The 16,460-nt window shown below is 37.9% G+C and overlaps 1 protein-coding gene and 1 long non-coding RNA gene across 3 annotated transcripts in view; one reads left to right on the plus strand and one right to left on the minus strand.

Moving 5' to 3' along the window:
- mtor (mechanistic target of rapamycin kinase) overlaps positions 1 to 16,460 on the plus strand; it is a 272,554-nt gene that overhangs the window by 116,220 nt on the left and 139,874 nt on the right. The gene's annotated exons all lie outside the window — the stretch shown is intronic.
- LOC127517629 (uncharacterized) lies at positions 7,611 to 14,595 on the minus strand. Its single transcript, XR_007931334.1, has 2 exons — positions 12,492 to 14,595; positions 7,611 to 11,331 (listed from the first exon to the last, which is right to left on the minus strand). It is a non-coding gene; the product is annotated as an uncharacterized LOC127517629 (long non-coding RNA).

Below are 16,460 nucleotides of genomic sequence, written 5' to 3' on the forward strand. Positions count from 1 at the left end.
TATATAAAATGGAGATTCATGATAATTTTATAGACTATAAATGTAAGCAAAAACAATTATGGTTGAACAAATAAATGTGTTTTAGAACTTCAGGACACACACATCTCAGTCTGTTTGTTCTGGATTTGAACCCGTGTCATTGATGTTGCTGACCAACGCTCATACCACTCGACTACTAATTGACTTTCCACGAAGTGCCCAGAACAGAAGTTCTCTTTTCTAGCAGTAACTAGCGTGTCCGTGCACGTGAGTAAGGAGCGCTCTTCATTCCTCTCACTTCACAATAGTAAAAATAATCAGCTCATTGCACATAATTTGTTGAGGAAATTTCTGGCACTGACTGTGAGATATATGATGGTCTTGTGGTGTATTATTATTTTATTTTTTTTATGTTTATTAAAGTGCAAGAGGGCCGTGTTCAAATCCTGATCAGGGATCATGCTGCATTTTGTGGAAAACGTCTCAGGTTACGTATGTAACCATGGTTCCCTGAGAACAGGGAACGAGACACTGCGTTTGAACGCATATGGGGAACGTCATCACGTGAACCGGTGTCTGAAAGCAATTATCAAATCTCACCAATCCTATTGGCCGGCGACAGCCTATGACGTCATAATAGACAAGACCCGGAAGTATAAAAGGAGCACCTAGAGAAGCAGTCAGTACCTTATCGTCTAAAGGGACTGTTCAGCAGGCAGCCCCAAAGCATGGCAGGTAACGCAGTGTCTCGTTCCCTGTTCTCAGGGAACCATGGTTACATACGTTCCATGGTTACATACGTTCCCTTTCGAAAGGGAACTCTACAGTGCGTTTGAACGCATATGGGGAACGATATACCCACGCCGCTATGCTTGAGGCTAGTGCATGCCAAAAAATGGCTAGACAAACGTCAAAATTAGCAGTTTCAACTGAAATGCCAGAACCACTCCCCCTACGGGTCATACATAGGCTGTCAGTGACAGCATTCCCTATGGCCAACAGCCTAAGCTATAAGCCTCAAAGAGGCCTTCCACAGAAGGCCTACCAAGGCTGCTCAAAGACTTCTGGGACCAAACTTCTTTTCGAAGAAAAGAGGGTACCTCTAAGGGAATGTAGCCAGGGGGCCCAAATGTGGGGGGAATAGCTTAAAGGGCGGCCTGTGAAGGCCACACACCTAAAGCAGCTCACTTGCTGATAAAGCAAGAGCCCACAAACATGGAAACTCGTTCTGATTGAAACCGAGTTAACCCTCTGGGGTCTGAGGATTTTTGGGGCCCTGGAGAAGTTTTGACATGCCCTGACATTTGTGCTTTTTTCAGTTGTTCATAAACATATTAATGACAAAAGTGTCATTACACTGTATTCAGCACGAGCTAGGCTACAATAATATGTGAGGAACATGTATGTACATGTTTGTGTTTTTGAAGGAATAACGTTTATGCCTGGTTATTGAAAAAACAAAAAACTTATTATTATCCTGCCTACTCGTTTTTTTAAAAGAAGTCTTAAGTCTCTAACCAAATAATGGTTTTCTATTTTAATATACTTTAAAATATAATGTATTTCTGTGATGCAAAGCGTCTGAACATTCCTACCTTTATGGCATTTCATATAGGCTAATATATTTGTTATATTATATAGCCTAAATGTTAATGTGCAGTTGACAAACTATACATCATTAAAAAGATCTAAGACTCAAGCTTCACATTTTGACTCTTAAAATCTTATATTGACCGTAATTTCTTAATATGCTTAAAAGCATGCACATTTGGAGAAATATTGATGGATTCTCATATGTTTGTCAATTTTCTATACAGTGGAGTAATATTTATTCAATATTTATTGTCATCACTGTGAGAGCTGGATACTGTGTTTTCAATTCATACTTGCAGCCGAAGGGCGCTCTGTACACCTTTAGTCCACAAATATCTCCGTAAAAGAAGAGGCATATCATGTGACATTCCAGGAACTAACAGAGGCTTCCAGAGATCGCTATAACATACAGATAAACACTTTTCATGATAATAAATACACGATTGCGATGATGTATACATGTATTGCCTCAGAATTTGCGTCTGAATAGCGCTCGCTCCGTGGGCGTGGCCGCATTAGCGGATAATGAGCTGAATCACAGGCGTCTGACATGTGTCTATTTTCATTCAGATTACATAAACAGAGAATTTTTGTTTTCGATTTGACTTACACAATTTAAAACCTGACATTTCAACATTTCTTTAGACATAAGTCTAATTTTTTTGTGTTTAGTATTTACTAAGTTACAGTTCATTTTCTGAGAACTATCAGATTGGACTTCGTTCAGAGGGAGACGACAGATCACGCATCATGTTAGTTTTCTTTATTTTACAAAAAGCACAACATTTTGTTTTTACTCTGAGTGTACACAAATAAAAGAAGATATTTCACAGATTAAAATGGTGTATAACTCTTAATTGTATGTGCAACAGTGACGGAGTATTTTGAGTCTCTTTCATACTGATAAGAAAAAAAACACGGTGGTATCGCCGGCGCGACCAGCCGACCCCTGAGTGTTAAACTAGCAGATAAGACTGTAGAGTGCCCACATAACAGTCTACCTCAACACATTCCAACAAGCAGTGTACTCAGTAAAAACACTTTTTACTCTTTCAATAAGAGGAGTACAAACTTACGCCATCATGTTCTTGAAGGAGGCCTAAAAAAGGGCTTGCGATTCCAGAAAGACACGTGGCATCAGCTAGTTACAGTGTCTAAGCTCTAAGGGAGCCATATATGAGAACCAAACTCTCCAGTGAGGTTAACTAATTAACTCAACCTGAGCTTAATTCTATTCAACACATTCCAACAGGCAGTGTTCTCAGTAAAACACTTTTTAAGGCCGGAACACACCAAGCCGACGGTCGGCCATCGGGCAGTTTTTGTTCGTCGGCCGACTAAGTTTTCTCGGTGTGTTCCGCACCGTCGGCTGAAGTTGGACCTCGTCGGCTTTTTTTTGGCCGATTCGAAATGTTGAATCGGCGTCGGAGCTTGTCGGGCCATCTGATCATTCTGATTTGCCGTTCAGCTACTGCCACCTGCTGGTACGGAAATGCATTTCATCTTGCGCAGGCGCAGAATGACGTGCTACTTGGCTGTCGGGTGTCGAGTGTCGGTTTGGTGTGTCAGGGCAACTTTGGACACAGACACTGCCGACGTGAGCCAACCCCGCAGTCTGCTTTCGTCGCCACTAGTGCGTCGGCTTGGTGTGTTCCGGCCTTTACTCTTTAAGCAAGAGGAGTACAAACTACGCCACTCTGCTCTGAAAGAGGCCCGAACAGGGCCTACTATTCCAGAAAGACACAGGCGTCAGCCAGTGGCAGTGTCTAAGCTCTAAGGAAGCCAAATCTGAGAACCAAACTATCCAGTGAGGTTAACTAATTTAACTCAACCTGAGCTAATTTAATCCACACATTCCACCAGGCAATGTACTCAGTAAAAACACTTTTTACTCTTTAAGCAAGAGGAGTACAAACCTACACCACCATGTTCTTGAAGGAGGCCCAAACAGGGCCTGCGACTCCAGAAAGACACGTGGCGTCAGCTAGTGGCAGTGTGTAAGCTCTAAGGGAGCCATATATGAGAACCAAACTATCCAGTGAGGTAAATTATTTAGCTCAACCTGAGCTTAATTCTATTCAACACATTCCAACAGGCAATGTACTCAGTAAAACACTTTATACTCTTTAAGCAAGAGGAGTACAAACTACGCCAACATGCTCTGAAAGAGGCCTAAACAGGGCCTACCACTCCAGAAAGACACAGGCGTCAGCCAGTGGCAGTGTCTAAGCTCTAAGGGAGCCTAAACTGAGAACCAAACTATCAAGTGAGGTTACCTAGCTCAACTCAACCTGAGCTTAAAATCTACACATTCCAACAGGCAATGTACTCAGCAAAAACACTTTTTACCCTTACAGAAAGGGAAGCACAAAGAATATATGCTGCCATGCTTCTGAAGGAGGCCAAAACCGGCCTACTACTTCAAATGATCACAGGCATAAACCTGTGGCAGTGCTAGTTCTAAGTGAGCAAAACTCTGGCTAACATCTACCAACAAAACTTGTGATACAACAAGCTATTGTGCTCTGAAGGAGGCCCAAAACAAAGCCTTCTACTCCAAACAACACAATCAACATCTTGTGGCAGTGTTCAAACTCTAAAGGGAGCTACATAAGAACCAAACTGAATAGTGAGGTTCACTAAACAAACTCAACTGGAGCTATGCATTCCAACAGGCCATATACTCAGTAAAAAAATAAAAATAAATAAAAAATAAAAAATTCCCTACAAACTTAGTCACCATGGTCTGAAGGAGGCCAGAACAAAGCCTACTACTACAGAAAACAGGTGCTAACCTGTGGCAGCAATAGAGTTACTGGGCTCACATTGTGTAGGACAAAATAGAACTAGAGCATTAACCACCCTGAGAAACAGGGGAATGCTTCACTTTTCATTCATACCACCCTGAAATTGTCTGAATCTCAAGGGTGAGCGCTTTCACCAAAGACAGAGACATCTGTACTGAACCCCAGGGAACAGGAGCTTAAAAAAAAGCTAACACTGTTTCACTTAAGCTTGAATCTTAATTCAAGGGGTTCAGGGGAAAAGACTAAACAAAGTGGGGCCACAGCAACACTAGCATTTTCTTATTCACATAGTGATAAGGGGCCTACCACCTGAGACAACGGCACCAGGGAGACTTAGCAATAGTCTGCTACCTTAGCTGCTATCTATCTTGCACCTACACCAAAGGGGTAATGGGCCTTGGCCTGACAACTCTGATAAGAGGAGGCCAGAACTAGGAAAAACTACACTCTCCTGACAGGGGTAGTAAAAAGGGTGAAATGCTTCAGTATATCACTTAAACCCTAGTTCTAGCCTAGGCCAGCAATAGCTGTGGGTCTATAGGGCCACACATAAGCATAGATCTGCCTGGGGCTTAAACTCAGCCTCTAAAACTCTCAATAGAGAGGAGGCAACTCTGAAATAAACTCTATAAACAAGAGTTCAGAGGAGCGATGCTCAACCCAAGCCAAACAATGTCAGGCGGCCTCGAAGGCCGACGCTTAACATAGATCTATCTGAAGTAAAGAGTGCCAATCTCTAATACAAACTCTAGCTATGACCAGAGGAAAAAAGCTACTCTACCATATGGTGGCTGTAAAGGTGGCCATATAGCCAACACAAAGATAACCAGCCTAATGGGAACTTCAGGGCCCTAATTTTCCCCTTCTATTTCTTTTAACACACCCAGGAAAAAACTATACAGGAAAACTAAGGTCAATATATTTAAATATATAAATATAGACCAAGCTTACTCCCTGCGGCTCGAAGAACGGAGACTTACCATCATAGAAGGATGGAATCAATGGTTCTTTCAAGCCTGAAAGAGCCCCTTCCCTATCAAGCCAAAATATCATTACTCAGGAGGTGGAAGAAGAAAGAGGAAAGAAGAGGAAATCAATCACCGACGCTGCTGGTGTCTGTAATTGATTACCTCCCTCAAATCTTCTTCTTCCTAGAGTCCCGCCTTCTCTGGGACCTGCTCCGATGAGGAGGAGGTGCCCGAGAAGCGATACTGGACTTCTGGCCCTGTCCCCGATCCTCGGATCGGGACGGGCCAGGACCTCCTGTCTGTCTGGGCCCAGAATTGGATCTAAACGGTATGCAGGTTTTAAACGCTGCCGTTGATCCAGATCCTTCAGCAGATCAGCCTGTTAAGCCTGTAACACTGCCATCATGTGTAAGGCAGCACCAGTCTGACCCGCTGCCGCGTATGCCCTGCCATTCAAGCGAGATGTCATCTTAAGGAGTTAGCAAACATCTCGTCAATAGGGGGCATCAACACATACCCATACTGGCTCATTCCCTCAACATCATGTTGTTGAGTGAATATGATGTTGGTGAACATCTCCACATGTAGATCAGGAAGGAATGGAAGGCTGTCAAAGAAAGAACATCATCATTCAGCAGCTCACCCTCATCAGCTGCTGGGGGTTGCAAGAGATTTACACCTCTCTCAAACTCCTCAGTAAGCTCCATCTATGAGCCCCATGATTTCATTCGCCGTTCCGCCTCAGCACGGGCAGGACCAGAACCACCGGGCACAGATGCCGGCCCCTCTTCCCTCAAGAAGAGGGCCAAACGAGAGCGGAGTGTCCTAATAGACAGACGCTCACAGTTTACACAGCCAGCGCCCTCAAGCACTGTCGGTGCATGCTCCTCTCCCAGACAGAAAACGCACAGATTGTGTGTGTCATTGGGTGTCAAAAACCTGGGACACGGATCCACACACTTCCTGAAACGTTTGTAGACATAGTAAATTCCTTACCAGATTCGAAGAATCGCCATCAAACAAAACAGTCCCTGAAGACGATAAGATACTGACTGCTTCTCTAGGCGCTCCTTTTATACTTCCGGGTTGCATCTATTATGACATCATAGGCTGTCGCCGGCCAATAGGATTGGTGAGATTTGATAATTGCTTTCAGACACCGGTTCACGTGATGACGTTCCCCATATGCGTTCAAACGCAGTGTAGAGTTCCCTTTCGAAAGGGAACAGCAGATTTTTTAATAGGCTATTAACAGTTTGTTTTATGGGGAAAACATAACACAACATAGCCTAAAATTATTTATAATAAAACTTTAATTATTATTTATAATAAAACTGAAATTTTTGCTGTAATATTATAGTAATGTACCAACTGGGATTTCCTGTATAATTTACCGCTTTAGTAGAGACATTTTTTTCTTGAGAAAATGTGCCATGTACTGTACCTGATACCCAATTCATCGATTTCGAATGGAATGGAATTGAATTGCAAGTTTGAGAATCGAAATCAAATCGAATAGTGAAATTTTTCAGTACCCAGTCCTACAAGCAGTGTTTTCATGGTAAAAGTTTAGTGATTGTTTGATTGTCGAACACAACTGACTACATGAATTCTTTACCATAAGCAAGTCTCTTTTGAACTTCACTAAACGAATGTGTGTATATGTATATTTATATTTATATATATTTCCATTTGTTTTAGAAAAATCACAATTCGATTTTTCCCCCAAATCGTGTAGCCCTACTTGTAACCTAAAAGGTGGTAGGTTTGGATTCTGCAAAGGTTGATTTGTGAAACTATTACCATTGTGGGCATTTAACCTGAATTGAGCTTCCTGTGGCCTTCCTGTGAAGCGGTGGCTTCTTATCAAAGAATAAGGCAGAAATTATATTATTTAATGGTATTCTATAGTGATAAAGGCTATGTTGATTAGCATTGCGTTATTAATATACATTATCCTTATGAAAAATTCCCGAGATGGCTTGAAGAACAGAGGGCCGTTCCACCAAATGGGTGCCATTTGCTTGTTGTAACTCTTAAAAATAAAACTTCATTTTTCATCTTTTTAAAAACTGAATCTTATATTTATATTTACTTATTCAAAATATGTGTTGGTCCATCTCAGGTAACTTTATTTCATTTTTACAAGGTTTTTAAGTGGAAGATGGATGCATTTTTCTCAGGCCTGTTATCAAAATGCATATGTCTTTTGATGATTATTTAAAAGAAGCTGTTGGTTTATGTTCAAATAATTCATAGTTGTAAAAAAAAAAAAAAAAAAAAAATCACTATATATGTTATACGTGTATTTTTCTAAAAACACAAAGTCATTATTTTCCTTTTAAAGGTGGCTCAAACCTTTTTTTTTTTTTTTTTTTTTGTAAATAATGCAGTTTGTTAAACAATGGGACAAATGATTGACCAAACATAATAAATATTCATTTAAATAGTGTTTTAACTTTATTATTATTATTATTATTATTATTTAGAAAAAAAAAAAGAAAAAAAAAATTCACCTTAACCCTAACAGGAATGAACACTGGGTAGCTGGGTAGGAATGTGTGTCCATATGTGTATACAGGTTTGACAACACTTGTGAGGTGATAATGTTCTCATTAATATAGCGAAACCTGTTTAACACCGATTTGTGAGCCACACCTCTCTTGTTTGTATTTAAATGTAGTGTTTTAGACAGGTTTCTGTGATGGTTATGTTTAGGAAATTATGTTATTGAGAAAATGTCATTAACCAAATAACAGAACAATGAAAGTCTATGAGATGTCCTCACTAATATAGTGATACACGTGTGCACAAGTGTTTTGTGTGTTTGTATGTAATTAAGTATATTTTGTGGACATTGTCAGTGTTACAAAAATAAAAAATAAAAAAATAAAAGCATGCAGCCATGGGTGGGTGTTTCTGGCTCTTGCACAGTATGGGTTCTTTACATGTTCTTCTGAGAAAACCCAGATTCTCATGCATCCTGCACATGCATGTGTCCCAATCACTCAGAGTGGAATAAACAACCTTGATTATGTGCCTAAACCTCATGTCTGTCACAACAAATGACACCTTAACAGTAGTTGTGACAATGTACTGTTACAAGCCAAGTTGTGTTGTGTTTTGTTGGATTTTTTTCACATAGCAGCAAAATTTATAGACCCTCAACATGTTCACAAGTTCGTTGTTTCAAATGTAGACGCGCGGCAAGCGTGCTCATAATAGAAGTGATCAGCTTCGGCCTTTCCATAACAAAACATCGAAAGCTCAGCCGAGATGGACGAACAGCTGATCATAGCTGTACAGGACGGGTTGTGTGTATATAAAAAAAAAAAAAAGTAATGTGTGTAAAAACGACAATTTATGAAGTAACTCTGACGTCATGAATATCGATTATTTTCTTAGCACCCCCACATATTGGTCTAGCCCCCCCTTAGCACCGGTAGAGAAAAAATTCTGGCGCCGTGCATGCTCCAAACTCACTTCATAACTTCAGCTGAGTGTTTGAAAATAACATCCTTCTGTGAGATGATGTGGCTTCTTACACAAAATAAGGCACACAACATATTATTTCATAGTATTCTATACAGTGATGGCTGTGTTGATTAGCATTGCATTGTAAATATACTTTATTATTATGACAAAAATCAAAAAAAGGCTTGAAGAACTCAGATAAACCATATATTGTCGTAGCTGTGTGTTTATTAGTCATGTTTAATCAATCAAGGCATTTCAATCTTCTGTTTATTCAGCTATAGCAATAGTATGATGCCCATAGGGATTTCCTGGAATGATGTGCTTTATCTTCTTCGGGGCATATTTGGAGTTTCTGCGTGAGAGCGCCCTCTGGCATTCAGATGGAGCAGCATTTACTACTGAATTTAGCCATGCTTCACTGACAATCTGCGCCTTTGACAAATCGCATTCGGTTTAATTTCGATTAATCGTGCAGCCCTACTTAAAATACTTCGTCACTTGAGGTCATACAGATAAAAGTAAAAAATCATTTGAAACTAAAGGGTCTACTTTTATTTGTGTACACCGTCCCGGTTTCCTTTCTGTGAAATTTGTGCATGGAGCGTATCACAAAAATGAATCGAAACTCAGTGTGTAGGCTACTAGCAAGCTCTTACTTGCCATCTGAACTCGCCAATGGCAAGTTGCCATTCTTGTTTTGGGTTGGTGCAGTGATCTTCTCTTCTTCATCTGCTCTTTTTCCTGTTGTGTTGGTTAGCAAACAGCATTGCATTACTGTGAGCACCCTTTCTGGATTGGAGTGTGGATCGCCTGTGACTGAATGTATTCATTATCTGACTGTTTGCACCGAACCGTGACGTCCTTACCGTGATGGTTCAGGACAAATGCATGTACCGTTGCACCCCTAATTTTTTTAAATTCCTTAAAAAATAAAAATAAATAAATAAATAAATAAATCAATCTCACAAAATTTTGTTGACCTCCTGTCGTTGATGGCGTCTGCAGAACTCATGTTGTTATGTGACTCTGTAGTCAGCAATAACATTTATGTAACACATTTAAGTAATGCAAACATACACTACCATTCAAATGTTTAGAGTCAGTTTTTTTTTTTTTTTTAAGAAATTAAAGTCGCAATGAAACTGAAGTAGCGACCAATTTTTATTTTGTATTGTTGATTGGATTTTGAGATCTGCATTGCACTCAAAAGTGGAGGGAGATGAAAGGGAGCTTGAAGGGGTAGGGTTTAAGTGGATTAAGTTATTGGAGAGGTACTGCATATGTCACCAGAGAGAAGTCTGTTGTTTTCACTGGGAGGTCTAATTATGACATTTTAATTAAACATTACGAGGTCAAAACGTTAAAAAGAAAAGAAAAACATATGCATGTATTAATCAGGGTTCGTACAAGGTGCTTAAAAGTGCTGAAAGTACTTGAATTTAACTTTTTGAAATTTGAGTCCTTGAAAACCCTTGTAAACAGCCATATTTATTAAAAGGTACTCTAAAAGTGCTTGAATTATTGAAAGACAATATATATGGAATTTTAGTGATTAATTTTTTCGCTAAAACACATACAATCTTTTCACGCAAAATTAACACTGCAACCCGTCTGATATATGTTTGCATGGCTATGAGTGTGATATTGCTCATATATTTCCAAGTATATGACACAACTTTCATTCTTCAGGTCAGTCATATATTCATAAAAAAAAAATCACTTTGAATGAGGAAAGTGATATCTTTGTCATAGTATCCTTTCAATGGTTAAGGGGATTTACCATGACGAGCGGCAGCGCTGGTCAGTGGATTTGATCTCTTTGAAGTGAAGCATCTGATTCAGCTTCACCCCGGAGATGCTTTGCTTGTCAGGTTGGGCCTGACAAAATAATACCTTATATCTGAAATTTGAGTATTAAAAAAGAGGAAAAAGCAGTAAGCAATATTTTTATTGCAAAAAAAAAGTCATTAGATTGCAATATAATTATTATAAATACTTTATTATTAATTAACATGAAATGCTTCACATTTTACAAATAAATCCTTTGTTTTCATCTGTTATTACATCTTTTAACCCTTTAAGCCCTGAAGGCTGTAATATTATGTACTTTTACAGCATTATACTGTTTATCTACAGCTATTAACTGCATTTATACAGCTTTTCATACTGCACTTATATTTGTCATTAAATAATTAAAAAATATACTTTTGTTATTATGTTATGGCAAAGGAAATGGAAAGCAACATACTCTGAGTTTTAAAACTTTTATTTTTTTCTACGGGAAAAAAGCAGAAAATTGCAACATTGAAAGGTCAACATTTTAAATGCACTCAACAGTTATCAATGAACAGTACAGCAATCTTATTTACTTTTAACATTTTTCCAAATGTGGAGTAAAAACAAATAGTAGGCCTACAAGTTTTTCAGTACTGCTCCTTTTTTGCAGTGTTGCCAGTCACTTTCCCTTCTTGTTTCTTGAGCCGTGTTCATGGTTGATGTCAAAGTGCCTAAAAAAGCAGAAAAGAAAGAGGAAAAAAAAGGAGAGAGAAAACAGTAATGAATATTGTGAATATATGCACCATAGCATTTTTGTAAACACAAGGACTAACAGCCTAAGCATTTGATTGCAGTATGTTAAAATTTCCAATTAACACTTCAGAAAAGATGCAACAAAAAAATAATGCTTATAATTGTATTCAATGAAATCATTCATTCATTGAATGGACTATATGCACAACTGCTTCAGCGTTGTATGTCGTACTACATCTCGGGAGTTTCTGGTAAAAGCATTCAGCTCACCTACATACACCACTAACCTGCTGCAGTCCAGTGCTCGTCTTCTCATTAACTGTTTTTCTCTTACTGATTTTCTCATATCTTATACATGTTGAATTTAGCTTGTGTGTGTTGGTGCTCTTATCCCAGTCTTTTAAAATAGTTAAATAAATAAGTGGTACCTGCCTCGAGACATTTAGCAATGTTAAATATTTAAATTAATCTTTAAGGGTTAGTTTACCCAAAAATTTAATTTCTGTTGTTAATTACTTTCCCTCGTGTCGTTCCACACCCGTAAGACCTTTGTTCATCTTTGGAACACAAATGGAGATATTTTTTTTGATGAAATCTGAGAGCTTTCTGTTCCTCCATAGGCAGCAGCACAACTTACACATTCAAGGTCAAGAATGGTAGGAAACACATTTTTAAAGTAATCCATGTGTCTCTGTGACAGTGACAGAAAGCTCTCGCATCAAAAATATCTTAATTTGTGTTCTGAAGATGAGCGAAGGTCTTACGGGTGTGGAACGACATGAGGGTGAGTAATTAATGACAGAAATTTCATTTTTGGGTGAACTAACCCTTTAAACAGTAACGCACTGACAAATATACTTTGAATATTAAGAATTTAAATACTAAGAATTGTGTGAATTACATACAGTGAAATGATTGTCAATGAAAAATAGGGATTAAAATATTTAATAAAAATAAATGAAGGTTTGTTCTGATCTTATTCATCGGGTCTCACACACACTGCAGCATTGATCACTAAGCGGAAATGGGCAAGTTGTATTATTTCAAAATGCAAGTGTGTTACAAGCCTCAGTGCAAGTAGTCCATTCTTTGCCATAAACCTGATTACATCACATGTGAAATTAGGTGCAATACTTACGTTAACAAAACCATATTTCAAGAAGGTCATTTCCCCCCCTTCCTGGTTCTTGAGCCATGTTTAGGGTATATGTCAAAGAGCCTAAAAGCAGAAAAGCAAAGAGAGAGAGAGAGGGAGAGAGAAAAAAGTGAATATTGTGCATTCATTCACAATAGCATTTTTGTGAACACAAGGACTCACAGCTAAGCGTATGATCTCAGTAATGTGTCGTGTTACACTTCAGAAAAGATACATCTTAAAATAATGCTTAAAATAATTGACAAAATAAAATCGTTTATTCACTGAATTCTTTGTCATAAACCTGATAGGCTACATGTGAAAATAAGCACAACACTTACGTAAACAATGGAGCTACATCAGATGATTCAGCCTGAAACGAGAAAAAAAATGCAAAAAAACGAAACAGTTTAAAAATCTGTAAGAATTACATATGCTTAGGTTTGTCTATAAAATGAAACATCAGTGTTACTGCGTGAAACAGTAACGTTAACCGTTTGCTCATGAGAAACAAAAGTTTAACATTTCAAGATCAAACCATTCATGACAAAGTAGAAACGCGAATGAAAAGCTCCAGAAAAGACTGACTTATCGTATTCTCAGCCGAACAATTGTTTATCCGTCTTCTCGACACAGGCACAAACGTTTTGATTAATCAGGCGGAAAATAACATCTCCGTCTTCTCAGCAGCGCCGTCCAGTCATCCCGCGTCTCAGGCAAACTGACGCTTCAAAAGCTTAAAACTGCACACTATATTCACTCAAATATCGTTTAATGATAACATTAAACCCTGAAGAGTCGACGTGAAACACTAAAAGCGTTGGGAGAGAAGCTAAAATGTATGCCTGGCCTAGAAATTTAAAAAATGAGCACGAAAAAAAAAAAAAAAAAAATCAATCCCATAATGCAACGCCTCTACAGTATTATACTGTATTATGAGTGAAACCGACTGAAAACAGAAAACTACTGTATATTTACAGACATTCTGTAAAATATACAGCATGTTACTGTTTTAGGAAAATACAGTATAATACTGTTAGAAATTACCTGTAAATTTACAGTAAAGTTTTACAGTATAGCCTTTTTGTTTAGCACTTGACACCCTCCTAATGGGCCTTTTTGAAAACGTTACTCCGTGAGGAATATCTTGTGATCGACGCATTGGATTATGTTGATCTTAATCTCACGGACTCATTTTAATTGTAATTGTAATCTGCTGTAAATAATGATGTGCCATTATCCACAATCGAAGCATGTTTCATGATGTTACAAGCAAAAACGTAACAAATTGCTACTCCGTGAGACCTTTCAAACGACATTGACACATGACTATCTGAGCTGTATGATGTTTTTGACACATTGCAGTACATAGTACAAAAAAGTATTTCATAAATTATGAAGTTATTATTTTTTATTTATCAGTAAATAACTCTGCACTACTTAGGAGTTAATCATAAAAGCTACATTCATTGTACGCATTGTACATCTACGCTTTCAAATGACCCGTATTTTGTGTTGATCAAGGCAGGAGTTTTTAAAAATATGATTATTAATTTTATTGTAGCTAGGTGGTGCCTGTGGGCCTTCGGGTTTAAAGGGTTAATAAGAATCATTTAAGAAGTTTATGCCCTCTTTCTATTTGCTCTTCTGTGCAGTGAAAGTAGTAGGACTTTGTTAATGTTCCCATACCTAAAGTTGCCACAGTCATTGCATACTTTGCATGTGCTCCATTTATTTGTAAAATTTTGTTTTATTAGTATATATTTATTTATCTAAATACCTTTTTTAGAATTTGCAAGATAATAAAGATATTGTTTGATAAGTGAGATCTCTGATTGTAGTTATTGAAAACCCCAAAAAATAGTGTTTGAAAAGTCCTTGAACGTCTTGGACTTTCATTTTACAGTATCTGTACGAACCTTGATTAATATTCATAAGATGTTTGTTGAAAATAGGGTTAATTTTTTATTTCATGCAAACTTGAATACTTTCATTCAGCAAGGATGCATTACAGTTGATCAAAATAAGCAGTAAAGGCTTTTACATTGTTACAAAAATTATTTTTAAAAATGCTAGTTATGGTCAGAATTATTGGCACCCTTGGTAAATATGATCAAAGATGACTATAAAAATAAATCTGCATTGTTTATCCTTTTGATCTTTAATTCATAAAATTAGCAAAAATCTAACCTTTCATTGAAGGAAAAGAATTGAGGGGGAGGGGGAGGGGGAGGGGAGGGGGAATCACATTATGAAATAAATGTTTTTCTCCAAAACACGTTGGCCACAATTATTGGTACCCCTTGAATTATGAGTAAAATATTTCTGAAGTATATTCCCATTCATATTTACATTTTTTTTTTTTTTTTTTTTTTTCTTTTTTTTTTTAAGCACACCAGGTTGATCATGAACATGAAATTGTCCAGGAGTATAAACATGAGGAAACACAAAGGCCAAATTCCCTTAATCATTTATCACAATGAGTAAAAACCAAAGAATATAGTTCTGATGTGCAGCAAAAAATTGTTGAGCTTCACAAAATAGAAAGTAGCTGTAAGAAAATAGCTAAAGCATTGTAAATCCCCATTTCCACTATCAGGGCAATAATTAAGAAGTTCCAATCAACTAAAGATGTTACAAATCTGCCTGGAAGAGGACGTGTGTCTAAATCGTCCTAAATGCGCGGTGAGGAGGAAAGTTTGAGTGGCCAAAGACTCTCCAAGGGTCACAGCTGGAGAATTGCCGAGATTAGTGTAGTCTTGAGTCTCAGAAAGCCAAAAAAAAATGATCAAATAGCACCTACATCCCCACAAGTTGTTCGGGAGGGTTTCAAGAAATATCCTCTGCTCTCATACAGAAACAGTCTCCAGCATATTCAGTTGTCAGACAAGACTGGAACTTCAAACGGGACAAGTTTCTATGGTCAGATGAAACTAAAAAAAGAGCTTTTTGGCAGAAAACCCACCAGATGGGTTTGGTGCACACATAGATAAAAAGTACCCCATGTCCACGGTTAAATATACTGCTGGATCTTTAATGTTGTGGGCCTATTTTTCTGCTGGAGGTCCTAGACATCTTGTTCAGATACATGGTATCATGGATTCTATCAAATACCAACACATAAAAAATCAAAATCTGACCTCTTCTGCTAGAAATCCAATAATGGGCGTGGTTGGATCTTCCATCAGGACAATGATCCAAAACAAACATCAAAACCAACACAAAAATGTGTCACTGAGCACAAAATGAAGCTTCTGCGATGGCCATCCCAGTCCCCTGACCTGAACCCTAAAGAAAATGAGTGGAGTGAACTGAAGAGAAGCACCAACAACATGGAGCTGGGAATCTGAAGGATCTGTAGAGATTCTGCATGAAGGAATGGTCTCTGATCTCTTGTCAGGTGTTCTCCAAACTCATCAGGCATTATAGGTGAAGACTCAGAGCTGTTATCTTGGCAAAAGGAGGTTGCAAAAAGTATTGAATAAAAGGGTGCCAATAATTGTGGCCAACGTGTTTTGGAGAAAAACATTTATTTCATAATGTGATTTTTTTTTTTTTTTTTTTTTTTTTTTTTTTTTTCCCACTTTCAATTCTTTTCCTTCAATGAAAGGTTAGATTTTTGCTAATTTTATGAATTAAAGATCAAAAGGATAAACAATGCAGATTTATTTTTACAGTCATCTTTGATCATATTTATCAAGGGTGCCAACAATTCTGACCACAACTGTATTTTTAAAACGTTCATTAAAGCACTTTAATATCCTTAAGATAATCGATATCATGCTTTTACAAAGAGGGGTTGAGTTTCTGAATTAGGAATTAAGTAAATATTTATTCCATTTGGAGTTGTCTTGCTTGTCACGGACCAAACACTTTCTGTTTCATGATAACTTCATGGTTGTGGTTCCAGTTTTTAACGAGTAGCAGATCTGGAAACAATTTTGATTGGTTTCTTTGGTTTTAAAAAGGTGC

Source organism: Ctenopharyngodon idella, chromosome 8 (genome assembly GCF_019924925.1).
Source record: "Ctenopharyngodon idella isolate HZGC_01 chromosome 8, HZGC01, whole genome shotgun sequence".
NCBI classification, from domain to species: domain Eukaryota; kingdom Metazoa; phylum Chordata; class Actinopteri; order Cypriniformes; family Xenocyprididae; genus Ctenopharyngodon; species Ctenopharyngodon idella.